The sequence below is a fragment of the Prinia subflava genome, chromosome 3 (genome assembly GCF_021018805.1).
Source record: "Prinia subflava isolate CZ2003 ecotype Zambia chromosome 3, Cam_Psub_1.2, whole genome shotgun sequence".
Taxonomy (NCBI): domain Eukaryota; kingdom Metazoa; phylum Chordata; class Aves; order Passeriformes; family Cisticolidae; genus Prinia; species Prinia subflava.
In genome coordinates, this window is record NC_086249.1 from 88,027,314 (window position 1) to 88,042,604 (window position 15,291).

Genomic DNA, 15,291 nt, shown 5'->3' on the forward strand with positions numbered 1-15,291 from the left:
CTGGCTTTTAGGAAAAATTAAGAAATATTATGTCACCAAGAGTGATTCATGTGATACAATTTGAGCAATTTCTTAGTATGAAATTGTTTCATATGAATGCTAAGTGTTATTCTTCCTCAAATAGTTGTTTCACATTAATGGCTCTGTGAGCTATAAACCTCCTCTGGCCTCATTGGTAGAACTCTTAAGACATTGAAGGGTCACTGTATGCAGGTGTGCCATTTTCCCCCTAGTGCTTCATTTGTATTTAAATATCATTTGAATTTGACCCAATAAGCCAGACTATAAATGACCCACTATTAAGGCTCTTTGGAGAAAGGCAAAACTATTGTTTCAACAGCAGCATGTGATTGTAAAATACTTCATGCCTTGCTGAAGGAGAAATTGATTCATATTTGAAGAGATTATAAATTGCTCTATTAAATATCATATTGCCCCAATTTAAACAAAAGGCTGTTTTCTGAACTTCAAAGTAAGCCACAAACAAAAAAATCCCCTTACTTAGAATATACTGCAGCTGCTTGTAAATTTGGGGGTAGGTGAGGCAGAGAAAGGGGAAAAAAAGCTACTCCCATTACTACACAGAATTTGCTTTTAACAATGCCTTGTGATCAATGAAGCCTTTTGCTCAGTGCTGCATTTTGGATAGAGAAAGAAGATTAATTGCTCTGTTCTAAATTGTTAGATTAACAACACAGCACTGAATTCCAATCTGAGCCCCAGAAGGACATTGAGGGAATGATCAGAGCAGGAGTATGAAAACATCAGTTGAACCTGACCATCAAAATAGGGTCTGAAGGATATCAGTGTGCAAAGACAGGTTTAAAAATGGGGGGAAGGGGAATAAAACTAACCCAGTCAAAAGCACAGGAACTCAATCCTTTTTATGTCTTCTCCTGCAGCATATCCAGAAGGATTGTTTATCCTTTCAATCTCATCACACAGAAAAGGTTTTGTATTGGAAAGATAAGAAAATTGTTTTCTTTTACTTTATTGTTAACTGCTTTTTAGCAGTATGAAATAAACTTTAGCAGCCAAAATAAACTTGAGCTGACACTAAATATGAAGTCTAAAGTTTCTAAACACATCTTCTGAAGTCTAATTCTCTTCCACAGTATTTGAAAAGGCAAGAAATCCTACATTGTGGAGAGAATAATGGCTTCTACTATCTAGACAGCCTTAAAACTATAAGTTTCAGAGATCAGTCTTCATTTTGAGGCTCTTGGCTACATCTAAATCCTCCACTGTTTTATATTTTAAAAATTACGGATTTTTAGCATAACAGGTAAATTAGTGTTTTGGTGGAGATGCTTTACAAAGAGGATGTCTGATTATGATTTACATCTATGTGATCCAATTCTGAAAACTGGGATAGATTTCACTCTAACAAACTTGACAAACACTGCCTGAATTTGTTCATGTTCTTACACCATGGCCACAAGGAACTATATGAGAGAAGAAATTCAAATTTGTTTTCTTAAGCATTGAAATATAGCCCTTAGTATTATGGGAGGATTATGTGGTATTCATGAGTAGCAGTATGAATCTACAGTTTCAGTAATTACAAGGGTATTTTAGCCTCACAATCAGCTCCCAGTTTTGCTGAAACTTCAGTTCTGTTTCCAACTAAAGCCATAGTTCATCAGCTTTCTTTTGAAGGGAGCATCTTCTTACTGAAAACAGCAGTGGCATTTGCTGTACAGACACTGAGAGATAGCATCAGATACAAGAATTTCTTGGGAATGGTAAATAAAGTTGAGTACATAGACAAAGAGGATTAGAACCAAACAAGTAAATGCTAATGAAATAATCTTTGGTCCTGAGGGTATTGTCTATTGTCTTCCAGTGATGTTCGTATATTAACTGTATCAGTATATTTTAAAAGAAATGAGGATCATTAGCAAATTAAAATGAATAGCCTTGAAAAGTATTAGTAAAGGAAAGCTGTGCCTTTTAATAAAGAACACTAACAAAGCATAAGAGAACTCAAATCCTTACTTACCAGCACAGGACCTGTTAAGTGAATTAATTGCCTTTCAGATTTCCAAAACTTCAGTATAGACAGCCTCGACATGCAGAGAAACATATACACCCTTTTGTTACTTTTCTAATAGTTTCTCAAGTGAAGAGATATAACTATTTACAAATGCAAATGTATAAAAGAAAAAGATTCTGGATAGTCAATGTTCTCAATGGGAAACAAACTGCTTAAAACATAAAAGTTATATACTTAGTCTACAGTTAGTTCAAAGACTGATTCTAGTAATGTCACATAAGATGAATTTAAACACAGACCACCAGAGACTGCTAGAGAAAACATCTCCACAAAGGCAGGCCTTGCCAATTATGTTTGATTTATGGGTTCAGTTTTTTTGATTCTCCAATGAAATATAAATCATTGTAACCCATTACATACTATTTTTGTTGCATTACTTATCTGTTAATTTAATTTCTACTCCATTCAAAACCAAAATGGTTTGAATTTGTAAACCAATATGGATTGCAAAGAGCATTTTTATGAAGTTCAAGTTTTAACTAATGAGCCACAAGAGCCAGGAACACTTGTTAAACATATATCTCTAATTAATCCCATCAATCTAGCTCCCTCTAAGTACTCATGATCTGCAAGAAATCAAATGAGCACCAAGTCCTGGACAGCACAGCAATAATTTTTCTCCTATTTATTATTAAATCTCTAATTATCTGGCAACCTTCCTCTTGTGTCATATTCTACTCCTTATTTTCTTGTCCGTGTCTTCTTCAGGGTGGTGCACCTGCATCTACACAAAAATAAACACAACTCACTCTCAAATTTCAGACTAGGGACCCATGCAAGCATCACCTTTTCCATCACCCTGAAAGAAGAGTCTGTCACTCAAGCTGTAGGCTCTCCAGAGCTCCTGCAGCTCTCAGTACCACTATCACTGCAGTCCATGTCATGGAGTTTTCTGAAAAGTAATGCTGACAAATAGACAAGGAAAGGAAACTATTATATTTCTTTCTGTTCTTCAAAATAATCTCCTGCTACTGTAACCTATCATAAAATACAATTCAAATTACAACCCAAAGCATGATAAGAAACAGTGCTTTTGTACTCAAGCAAGAGGAAACAAAAAACTTAAATAAAACCAAAATCTAGCAGGTAAAGCAAAGAACAAAGGTCCCCACAGTGACTCAAGACATAAATCCAAGCCAGATGGTTATTAAGCAGTAGCAATATCTTTAAGGAGGAATTTTTATGGAACTTTCAGGTCTTGAGCATGGTATTTTCCAGCCTAAAATGAATGACAAAGTGCTCTAACTGATAGGGGTGTAATACTTTGAGTTTCTGTTAATGAACAGGTCATCACACAGGCAATATATTTCAAAAGCTGAAGTTCATACAGGACTGGTATTAACATACCACAGAATACCAGTTGAGAATAATACATATTGCAGACATTAATTTTAATCTCCTTGAACCTAAGATTTTTAATACAGATATACAATTTCATAGGGAGAAGTCATACTAGATTAACAAAATGTTCTCTTCACAGTTGCCATGGAAAGGCTATGTCCCATAGAAGATGAGTGAGGTAAAAGGAAACTGAGGAATAAACCTATTAGTGACTGATTCTCTTCCAGAAATACCCACTCTGATGCAGTGGAACAGCCATCCATGTGCCCATCTTTCATTAGTTACTCCTTTGAAAGCCTTTTTATACTTTAGCCCTTTATAACATGCCATTGCAGCAAATGTCAATTTTAAGTTTTGGACTTGCTGAGCAATAATTTCACAATGGTCCCCAAACAAAAACCACCAAAAAACCTTCCCCCCAAAAAATCCATTGTTATTAGTGCTTTACATAGTGAAAATTCAAAGAATTGAGATCTTGAATCTATGCTTTTAATATTTAAGGCAAATTCAATTTTCCATTCCAGGTAACATTTATTTGCTACAGCTATCATCAATTTATCCTACCTAGCCCTCTTTAGAGCAAATAGACAAAGCACAAGTCCCTTGAAAACAAAGTTACTGGGCTGTTTTCAGTTGCCAGTAGAGACGGCCGCTATGCCCTGCAATTTTCCTCTCCACTTGTCAGTCCTGTATACATTACCAGTTCAGGAATGCAATAACTTCTTTTCTTCTCTTTTCCTTTCCTACCTTCTTTATCTAATTAATGCCAACCAGAATAAATGTGTCTTTGTGAACCAGTCAGACGTAGTGGTGGCTGCTCTGGGTAGCAGCTCCAGGTGGCAGCTTGTGCCCCTCCAGATTTCACAGAGCAACCAAACAGGTTCAGCAGCACCTGACACCTGAGCTTGACTGGGGGGGAAAAAGACAAGACAGGCAAAACAACCACCTTTGGGTTACTTTGCACTAATGTCTATGAATCTGTTATAAATTCAAGAACGTGATGATTTTTGTTTAACAAAGAGAGAATTCAGTTTTTTCTATAAGCAAAAGGAATCCACTCAAAAGCTTGAATAATGGAAATAGTGCACTTATTAAACAGCAGCCAGCCTACAGAAAATTCTTTTCTGGGAAACCAATCTGGCTGGCAGCTAACTCTTCCTGACAGCAGACTTACTGTATTAGTCTTAAACCCACATACTCCTATAGGTGGATGTAAGGACATAAATGTCACATTTTCTAACTACCTTTGTTTCCTGCTTGATCAACCCAATAAGTATCTTCTGCCTGCATTTGTCCTAGATGAAAAAATTCCCCTAGCAGAACATGAGCACTCATCACCTCCCTTCCAGCAACAAGAAATTATGAAAAGGTATTGTGTTACTTGAGATGCTGGAGAAAAGAAGTAGCTACAATATGCCAGAAAGAAGAGTTTGCTGCCACTGGAAGTTAGAGCAGATCAGTTATATCCTATGAGACTGATGTGTTAAGGGCTCTCCTCCTGCACTGAGTTTTGTAGTTGTTTTTTATCCCTTCCAAGTTCATCAGTGCAGAGATCCACACCCAAAATGGTGTCAGAATAACCATCTGCCAGGGAGTTACACCTGGAATAGAAATCCATTATTTGAACCATTCACTCCATGATTTGATTTCTTGCAACTTCTTTTTCCACTTTCAGTTAGGAAAAGACAACTTCAGTCATCTCTAATGCCACAGGCAGGATGAGCCAGATGAGCGGAGGGTGGCTATATCATCAAGAAACCAGTCTGAGAAAGGGAAAATTGGAGAAGGGGCTGGCCAAATGGGACAGGCAGGTGGCCTGTGCCAAAGAACAGATAGCTAAGTTCCTCTACACGTGACAGAACAAAACCTTAATTTTTGCCATTAAAACACTAGACAAAATTTTAGTCACCTGTTTAAGGTTCTGTTTAGAAAACTGAGTGAAACAGGCACTACAGACTGGGATGGGACAAATCTTTCTTGGGGGATAGGTCTCCAAAATAGGTAGCATGAATGTCTCTTTGTTGGTAACCATCTCTTCCACTAAGAAGTCAGAGAAAAACAGTACAGCCAGGATGTTCTGGGTTCCTGACCATCAGACAGCTGAACCAGACCCCTCTGGAAGAGATGAGAATGTGTTATGGCAGCAAACACATAGTTCAAATCCAGTTTGTATCACTTCCTTCAAACCCTGCTCAGGGTTCCTGGATTACCATCAGGAAAGGATGATCCAACACTTCTTCAAGACCTTCACAAAGGCCAGACCTACTGAAGCTGAACAGAAATGGAGAAAGCTTGTTTCAACGTACATTTCCTCTTTCTGCTAATCTTGCAAATGCAGTTGGAAGACTTCCAGTGCAGTGGTGATGGGAAATTCCATCTTAATGACATAAAAATACCCCCACAAACCAGGACTAGAAATTAGGTCTATTTTCACTATCTTTCTTTACCCAATTTTAAACAGCATCTAAAATACCAGCTAAGGCTGCTCTCATTTCCAGCTTGTAAGAACCAAGCCCTAGAAAACCCTCATAGAAACCACTACTATTATTTTTTTGCTTGTCTTTCAGCTCAAATCATCAATATCACATATGTGAAAGGGTAACCTATGTACACCTTATTTATAGTGTTTTCTGGAGTGCTTTTCTTTCCTAAACAATGTACACCTCTAGAAAATAAAGATAAGTATAAAATCCCTGACAAGAAGCGTAGGAGAGCATATTGGGGTGTCTATGATTCAATGAAACAACATGATTCCTAAAGCAGGGGGAAGGACAGATTCAGAAGTATTATTCAGAGAAAAACTCTGTGTAAAGAGCAACTTTTGCAGTCCTAGATACATAGGATACAGAATCAAAGGATCAATTAGGCTGGAAAATACCTCTGAGATCATTGAGTCCAACCTATGACCCAACACCACCTTGCCTGCTAGACCTCAGCACTGAGTCTTCCCTTAAACACCTCCAGGAAGGGTGACTCCACCCCTCCCTGGGCAGCCTATTTCAATGCCCAATTTTACCTTTCTGTGAAAACTTTCCTGCTGATGTCCACCCTAAACCTGCCCTAGCATGGCTAAAGACTGTTGTGGCTGAAGTGCAGGACCCAGCACTTTGTCTTGTTGAACCACACACCATTGGCCTCAGCCTACCAATCCAGCCTGACCAGATCTCTCTGTAGAGCTTTCCCATCCTTTGCCCAACTAGGTGTCATCTGCAAGCTGACTGAGGGTGGCCTCGATGTCCTCATCCAGGTCATTGATACATCTATCCAAACTGTCCCCAGTACTGAACGCTAGGAAATGTCACTGGTGATTGTCGCCCAGCTGGACATTCACCACCACTCTCTGGGCTGATCATCCAGACATGTCTTTCACCCAGAGGAGAGTGTACTTGTCCATGCCATGGGCATGGGTTCTCCAGGAGGATGCTGTGGGAAACAGTGTCAAAGCTTTACTGAAGTCCAGGTAAACAACATCCACAGCATTTCCCTCATCCACAAGGCACGTCCCCTTGTTACAGAAGGAGATCAGGTTGGTCAAGCAGGACCTGCTTTTCCTAAACCCACACTGGCTGGGCCAGATCCCCCAGCTGTCCTGTAGATGCCACATGATGGCACTCAAGATGATCTGCTCTGCTTGGTGCTTCACTGGCACCAGCCTCACACTGGCATTACCCTCTTTGCTCAGGGAGCTGAGTGTACTGGGCATTCAACGAGATACTCTCGTAAAAGATGGGAAACCAAAGCATCTTCCCCACATTAGCATGGATGTGATGTGTAAGAAACCCTGAGAGATGAAATATTTTTGCATGGATTCAAAAGGCAGTAGCACAGCCATCAGTTATGTAAATGTCTAATGTTGAAAGAAGATTTAATGCTATCCTCAGTGACTTTTTTTCTAGGTAAAAAGAAAATAAGTGGGGTTTTTTTCCAAATTGATTTTTAGAAGTAATTTAGGTGTAATTGTATACAAACAAATCTACACAATAAACAAGAAAATAATATAGCAAATTATGTCAGAATTGCCAAAATATATCAGAATTTCCAGCAGGGGAGATGGGGAAAAATATTTTTCTTCATATTCACATTCAAGAATGTTATTCTGTCAGTGTTAATCTCCTTTGACATAAAGAACCTGCTTTAAACACGACACTCAGCATCTAAGGAGACAGATTAAAAAGTCCACCAAGTGGTTCACCAGGAGCCTTGCTATCACTGCTAAGGTTATTATTTCAGGATAAATCCTGTCTCATTTACCAGCTTCCTTCCCCTTTTCCTCCCCCACCTCCCCCAGGGCTGACTTTTGATTTCACAATCTTATTTTCTCTTTAGAGTAGTGATGGGGGGAGCTCTCTTGTGAGGAACTCAGAAATTACGATTGTAAGACTGCCTGAATTCACTGAAAGAAGCTTTGTTCTCACTTTTTCCTCCCTCCTGGGGCAAGATGAGTTTTTCCCTTTTTTTCCCTCCTTCCTTTTGAAATCCAGCTCGTCAAACATCAGCCATACACTCACAAACCCTCCTCTTCTCCACCCCCTTAACTCCACACCCACAACCTGGCACATCAACACCCAGAGGCAACTGCCTGAATGGTTGATTTTTAATCACTTTCTTGACTGGCAGCACAGGGATTAAACTATGGTCATTCGAGTAGTAGCTTTAAAACACATTAACCCCCTGAAGTGCTAGACTCTAAACATTTTTCTTCTGCTATTTCTAGCCTGTATCTTGCAAAAACCAATACTGATGGGTGCAATGTATAGTTTTTGATCCACCGATCATTACAGAAATGGAATTAACTGGCATGCCATTTTTAAATAAAAACAACTGACCCTTCTGTTCAGAATGTAATAATGCAGAATGAGAAGCTTCCTTTTAATAAAGAAAGCTTTTGTTGTTGCCTTTATTACTTATGGCAATGTTTTTGCTTATTCCTAGATCAAATGATAGTAATTATTTATTTTATTGTTGCAGCTCTTTATACTACCCTATCATCTCCATTACAACTTTGAAAGGGATCAGATGTAAATAGATGATTGAAAATGTTGATCAAAGCATCTTAACTTAGCATATTTTCTGATTTGATGGCCACACCTAAAAGTATGCCATTTAGCCAGATTCTGCTACACTGATATCTTTGATAAGCCAGTGCAAATCACTGTTACCATAATGCAGTTGCTCCTACTGAGGATTTTTTTCCAGTAGTATCAATATCTTTCCCATTTGTAATGCAGAATAGCCTTTCATCTATGAGAATAAAAGCATCCCATGCAGTAGGTAAGGTTGTCTTTGAAAAATTTCCATATATGTTTGCACTTTTTAAAAGGAATGAATTTGGTGGATTTCATTTTTTTTTAAAGCCAAGTACATACTCTGTGACACTTTTACTCCAACAGTGCCAGTATGCCTGAAAATGAGTCCTATTCCTAAGATCAGCACTGTATTAAGTGCTGATGGTGATTTAATGAAAAGGGAACTAAACTGAGACTGCTGAGCTCTTTCAATTGCCATCTAAATCAGATTATAACCTAGGCTTTTCAAAGGTGAATAGAATGCTGTGGACTAAATATCCAGCATCACTTACATTAAATCCCATGGGAGCAGAACATTTTGAGCTCCTTAGGAAGAAAAGAAAGTCAATTCTTCATTTTTCTGTGCGTTTATGCTGGACTTTCATCACACACCCAGAGCACAGAATGTCTTTAGCAAAGAAGCTCTATTCCTTTCAGCACTTGTATTATTGTATATTATTTTGAAATATTGAAGGGCTAATACTCAAAAAAAAGGATTTTTCAGATCTATGGCTTTGTATTATATTTGTACTTGAGTGATGAAGTAATAAGAATTAGCATTCCCTGGAAATGAAAGCACAAAAATGTGATTCTGAAAAACACAGCCCTTATCTTCCTGAGTGCTTTACTATGAAGTCAAACTGGGCAACAACCTCTGGGTGGAAGGTGGCCTGGACCAGTTGTACATAATCAAAATGTGATCAAAGTGGTTTATAACTATGAACCACATAAATAACTACATGGTATTATCAGCCTATCGTTAGATGTTATCTGTTTCACTTGTGTGAAAAATTCATGTTCTGTGCATGCAAGGAAAAAGCAAAAAAACCCCAAACACTTGCTGTATGAAAGAACCTTGAAATGAGAACTCTAGTGAAAAATTTCAAAATAAGTGACTGACTGAAACACCCAGAATGATTTTCACTTACCAAAGTCAATAAAGCAAATTATATTATTCAGGTCTTATACACAAGTAAGAGGGAAAAGTATCTGACAGTATTATGAGCAGAAGTATTCATGTCTATGCTACCACTAATGGTCTGAACAGTGTAAAACAGACAAGAAACCTGAGACTTCAATTAGTGAGTGATGTAAATTTTTCAGCTACATTTGTGTGGCACTCTTCCCCTAAAACGTCAGACAAGAAGAACTCCATGTCACTTACGTTCATGTTGCATCAGGAACATGGATATCCTATTTCTGATGCTGAGCAAAACAAAGTTTAAAATAATATAAAGGAAAGAGAGGAGAATATAAACAATTCAAAGTATAGTACTTCGTCATCCACTTGAGATCCTCTGATAAATATCTTTCTTTCAGTCAGATCTGTACACAAGGGCTTGAAAAGATTTCTTCTGTCTAGTTTGAAGATAAATATCACCCCATTATAGCAGATGAAGTTAATTCTCAGGATCGGTTTATTGTTCACTACAGATCCCCAGTACCTTGAATGGTGCTTGTTCTTAGGACAAAACATTTTGAACACACAATCTTTTAAAGGATTCTCTCATATATATTTTTATTCTACTAGTTCATATATTAAAGAATGAGGGTCTGCTTTCAACTTAAATATTTCAGAAGCAAGTATTTGTTTATATCAGAAAAATGTCATTGTATAAATATGTAGTTAAGACACAGAAGAAGAGTGTCTTTTTATGGTCAGTGTTGTCAAACCTCCCCTGGGTTTCCTATCTGCCTGTGCTTGGGGAGAAGAAAAGAGTTCTGTGGTGTTACAGCACCTGGAACAGACTGATTCTTCCAGGACAACTGGTTACTGAATAGGCTAGCAGAATGCTGTTAGGGAGAATGGCTCCAGTAATCAACAAAAATCACACTTTTGCCAATCTGGTGTCCAACAGCACTGTTCTCTCACCACCCTCTTTGAAGATATTTCTGTATCTGTCATGCTGGACACATCACTACAGACAGAAACCTGGACGTAAGGCTTATTGATGGGTCTTACCTGATGTGTTTTAAGTTAGGTCCATGTCTGAAAGTTAAACTGATAAAAAGGTTGGATTTCCAAGGGGGAAGTGGTGGATAAATTTTCTGATACAAGTCACAGTTTTCCTTAGAGAGAAAAATATAGATGCACAGACCTAACTGAGCTCTCAAACTGGGATCTTTAGGGCTTTTTCTGACTCAGGAGACAGGATGTATCTTGGAATGGTTTAGATTATGATATAGGTTTATACTACAGGTGGGAAAACTGAAGGCAAATTAACTTTTTCCCTTTCTAGCTTTTATTTTCAAAAAAGGCATATGAAAATATCTGGTTTTATATAACCAGTTTGTGTCCAATTGTTTTGAGAAGTTCTCAGTAGTCTTTAAAAAGACATCCATTTAATGTTTCTAGTGACCTTGAAAATGCAGGATGTTCTTCCTGCCCGTCATCTTGAGTGAGCAAAAATGGAGTTACAGTCACAGAGCCAAAAGCTGCTATTTGCAAATGCCCATGCGTGCCATGCCATTTGCAGTGCTCAGTATGCTACCATCTCCTTCCTGAATCAAAGTTCTCTCCCATTCCACTCCAAGGTACGCAGTTAAAAATCAGAACTGGATGGATGCAGTTCTTCTAAATGATAGCCCAGTTCCTAGAAGTTTGATTTTCTTCCTTACTAGAGTTGTACAAGAGGCTTTAGATTTTCCTGCAGCATAGATTTGTATAAATTCCAAAGTAACGAGGCCTTAATGGAACATAAAATGATTACATTGCTGTGGGTGGCTCTTTGCTGCTGGCCATTCCTCAGAGTCTTTGCCATGCATGGCTCATTACACAGGAAACAGTTCCAGTTTTCTTGTGCCCTACCCCCAGTTTGTGTGTACTATTCCTTCACGGATTATAACATCTGCCTTTTTATTCCTGGGTTTTAAAACATCAAACTGCTAAACACGTTTTAGTATTTCTTGGAATTATGGGCATTTAATCACTACATTTAAGCAGCCAAACAGATCAGATGATGTATGATGGCTGACTGAACAGGGAACACTTGTTCGGTTTTTTTGCAGTGTTATGAATGCAGGAAAAACATAAGGTGTCATTTTGGAGGCTATAAAGAAAGCAGCATTCAAGCATAACTTCAAAAGAGTTTTAGCCATTGAAACCCAGCAGCTGAGGGCAGCAAAAATTTCCCATGGATTTAAAATTCATAGAACTGCAAATCTTTTGTAGAGACAAGGGGTAAAGTTCATGCGTTTCATAGCTTCACTAACTCCAAGAAACAACAGTGCCTTTATGTACTCCTGAGCTTTTCTATAGAAGAGATCTTTCCATGATTAGCTGAGATAAGAAATAATGCAATGCAGATACAATATTCTTGTACTTCTGAGCAGCATAACATCCTAAATACATTCATATGCTCGCTCAGCAGACATTCTGCAACTTTGGTTGAGTTACAATGTTTGAACAGTAAAAACCTGTTTCCCACCTTGAAGGAACACTAGCTGCCTTTTGCATTTCAGCTCCCTGTTAAGAATGGAAAGAGACAGCCCTGCTCAGAATGGGTGCCTGGGAAGACAGAGCAAAGGCTGAATAATCAGGCCCCAACAGGGGTCTGACAACAAAGCCCCGAGAGGAAGTTAAAAGGATTAGCACTCTAACACTGTTTAGCATTAGTACTCCTCTCTCCCAGTCTGACCCAAACCCATCTTCCTCGTCCTAAGCCTGTCCTTCATCATGTTCACGGTGCTGGGAACACCCCAGTTCACCCGTGTACAACTTGACCTCCTCCCCTGCGGCACGGTCACGCCGCCTGCCCCACGAGCGTGGCTCGCTGTCAGCCGTGTCCGCATTGTTGGCACCGTCCCTCGGGATCAGCCCGGCCGGGAAAGCCGCATTAGGGAAATGAGCACTACAAATGCTAATTCAAGGAGATCCGTGCCCTTGCAGAGCAGAAGCTGTGCTTGCTCTGTATCTTCCCGGTAGTGCTTTCGTTCAGGTCATGGGAACATTTTTAAGCAACCTCCCAATCCTCTCCGTTAATCAGGCTTGGAGTCACATCTCTGACTAATGCTTGAGTGCATGAAGTCTCATCCTCTCAGACATAATAGCACAGATGATGAGCTCTAGATGAGCACTTAATAATGACCTTCTGCTGCTAATGAAGTCTTTGGGCCCTGACTATAAGGAGTACAGTATGGCGAAAAAATGTGTATAATTTGGGTATGGGGTTCTCTGCATCAATCATTTCGTTCTCCTGATCTGCTGTTAACTGGCCCAGCATGACTTGTTAATGTAAATACAGGCACTGAATATGCCAAAACCTTCTCACCTTCTGGAAAATGTGACCAAAAATTTAAATATGGGCAAGATTGGAAAGTAGGAAACGTAGAATTTCAGAAATAGAATATACAGAAAAATGTGAAATAATGGGAATGGGTGGGAAAAGACAGGCAATATCAATGACTGCAATCCTGATTTATGAAGATAAAAATGTGTGGTATAAAGTAGACAACATTTCTTTCTACAGGTAAGGTTCCCATTAGGATTCTTCCAGGGTGCAATACAGGTCTCAACCATAATTACATTCTGGATAGGAGAAAAGCTTCTGAAGCCAACATTTTTGAAATTGAATTGTCAGTTTGTGCCCTCACTCAATTCACCATGACAAAATACCATTAAGCACTTCAAATAAGCTATAGTGTGAATTCTGGTGAAGAAATCATTTCTGGCTGCCAGGAGACTGCAGTACCATTCTGCTAACCTTGGCTGGTCACACTCTCTATAAAGGCTGAAATTCATCTCACCTGATTTTGGATCAGAAAAACAACATAAAGCAAGATTTTGCTGCATGACTTACACAGTCACCTTTGAATGGGCTGTAACAGATCAGGGAAAACAAAGCCTCCTCTAAATAAAATTTAATTTCCTTTCATCTGATAAAGTAGAGGTCTCCAAAATACAGAAGTCTAAGGATGACAAGATCCTTGTAATACTGGGATCCTTTCCTATTCAACGGGCATTTTGATTAATCATTTTATCTTACAGTTTTGTATGGTTTTGGAGCAAATAAAAATCTTATTCCTGAGGTACCTATATCCATGGACTACAAAAGAAGCTAGTAGCAAATATGCTAAGACATAGATATCCCCATTGCCAGGGACTATATTGTCAGAAGACTCCCATCACAAAAGTACAATATATGCAGAGAATTTCCAGTTAAATCAGTACACTTTCTGGAATGCAGTCATGCATGGTTTAATCAAGTTTAGAATGTCTTATTAAAAGGGGAACTCTCATAATATTGCTTAAAACATGACCTAAATAAACAAAACAGAAAAAAAATCACAGAATCATAAAAGTTTTTTTCAGCCCAACCTAAAGTTCACATACTCCAACACCTCTGCTATGGGCACCAACATCAATAGATGACGTTGTTCAAAGTACCCTTGAGCCTGACCTGGAGCACTTCTAATGATGGAACATCCAAAGCTTCTCTGGACATCTCTGTTTGAGTATCTCACCACCCTTAACACACAAAAAAAAAAAAAAAAAAAAAAAAACCAAACAAACAAACAAAAAAAAAAACCCACAAAACTTTCTTACAGCCAATCTAAAGGCACCCTCTTACAATTTAAAGCTGTTGCCCCTTGTCTTATCACCACACACTTTTCAGCTGTCTTGCTGTCTTGTAGGCCTCCTTTAATTACTGAAAGGCCACAATAAGGTCTTCTCTGAATCTTCTTTTTCACAGGCCAAACAACCTTAATTCTCTCAGCCTGTCCTCACAGCAGAGGTGCTCCACTCCTCTGATGCTTTTAGTGACCCTCCTCCAGGCCTGCTTCAATAGGTGCCTGTTTTTCCTGGTTTGATAACTCCAGAGCTGGGTGCAGGGCTCCAGGTGGGGTCTCACCAGTGCAGAGCAGAGGGGCAAAATCACCTCCATTGACCTGCTTTTGATGCAGCCAAGGAAGCAGCTGGCATTCTGGGCTGCAAGGACATGTGGTCAGTTCATGTCCAGCTTCTCGTCCACTGGTACCCCGAAGTACTTTTGCCTTGCTCTCAATCCATTCATCCCTCAATTTTTATTGATACTGGGCGTTGCCCTGACTTGATTAAGTTCACATTGGCCTACTCCTCAAGCCTGTCAAGCTCCCTCTGGATGGTATCCCTTCCCTCATGTATATTAAATGGGTCACTGAATTTCTTGCAGATGTTTAATTATATGCAAATGCCTATGAGTGTCTCTTTTTTTTTTTTTAATCTATGGAATATCACATTTGGATTTTCGGTTGAAGTTGGTTTTAAAACTGTGTCTTTTATAGGCAGCACAGTCTTTTGCTGTCTCATTTTGTAAATACTGTTCCTGTCTTAAAAAAATCATATTCCATTTTAATATTTTCAAATAAGGATGAAGAGAGAACACAGCAAACTAAGAGTACTATTGGATTTAAGGCTAGCATGAGGTTTTCATACTTCCTTTAAAATACTTACTGAAGGTGCCTTTTCTCGATGCTCTGTTTCTTTATGTATTGACCTTGCTGCAACACTAACACAGTAACCCTTCACTTACTCTGACTTCTCAGAGAACAGAAAATGTTCAATATTATTTTCATTATTCTGTATTGTTCTGCCTAGATCAAACCTATATTACAAAATATCTTTTACCA

The 15,291-nt window shown here is 38.8% G+C and overlaps 1 protein-coding gene across 4 annotated transcripts in view; it reads right to left on the minus strand.

Annotated features, from left to right (window-relative positions):
* Nucleotides 1-15,291, minus strand: part of MID1 (midline 1) — a 239,171-nt gene that overhangs the window by 111,215 nt on the left and 112,665 nt on the right. The window lies entirely within an intron of this gene.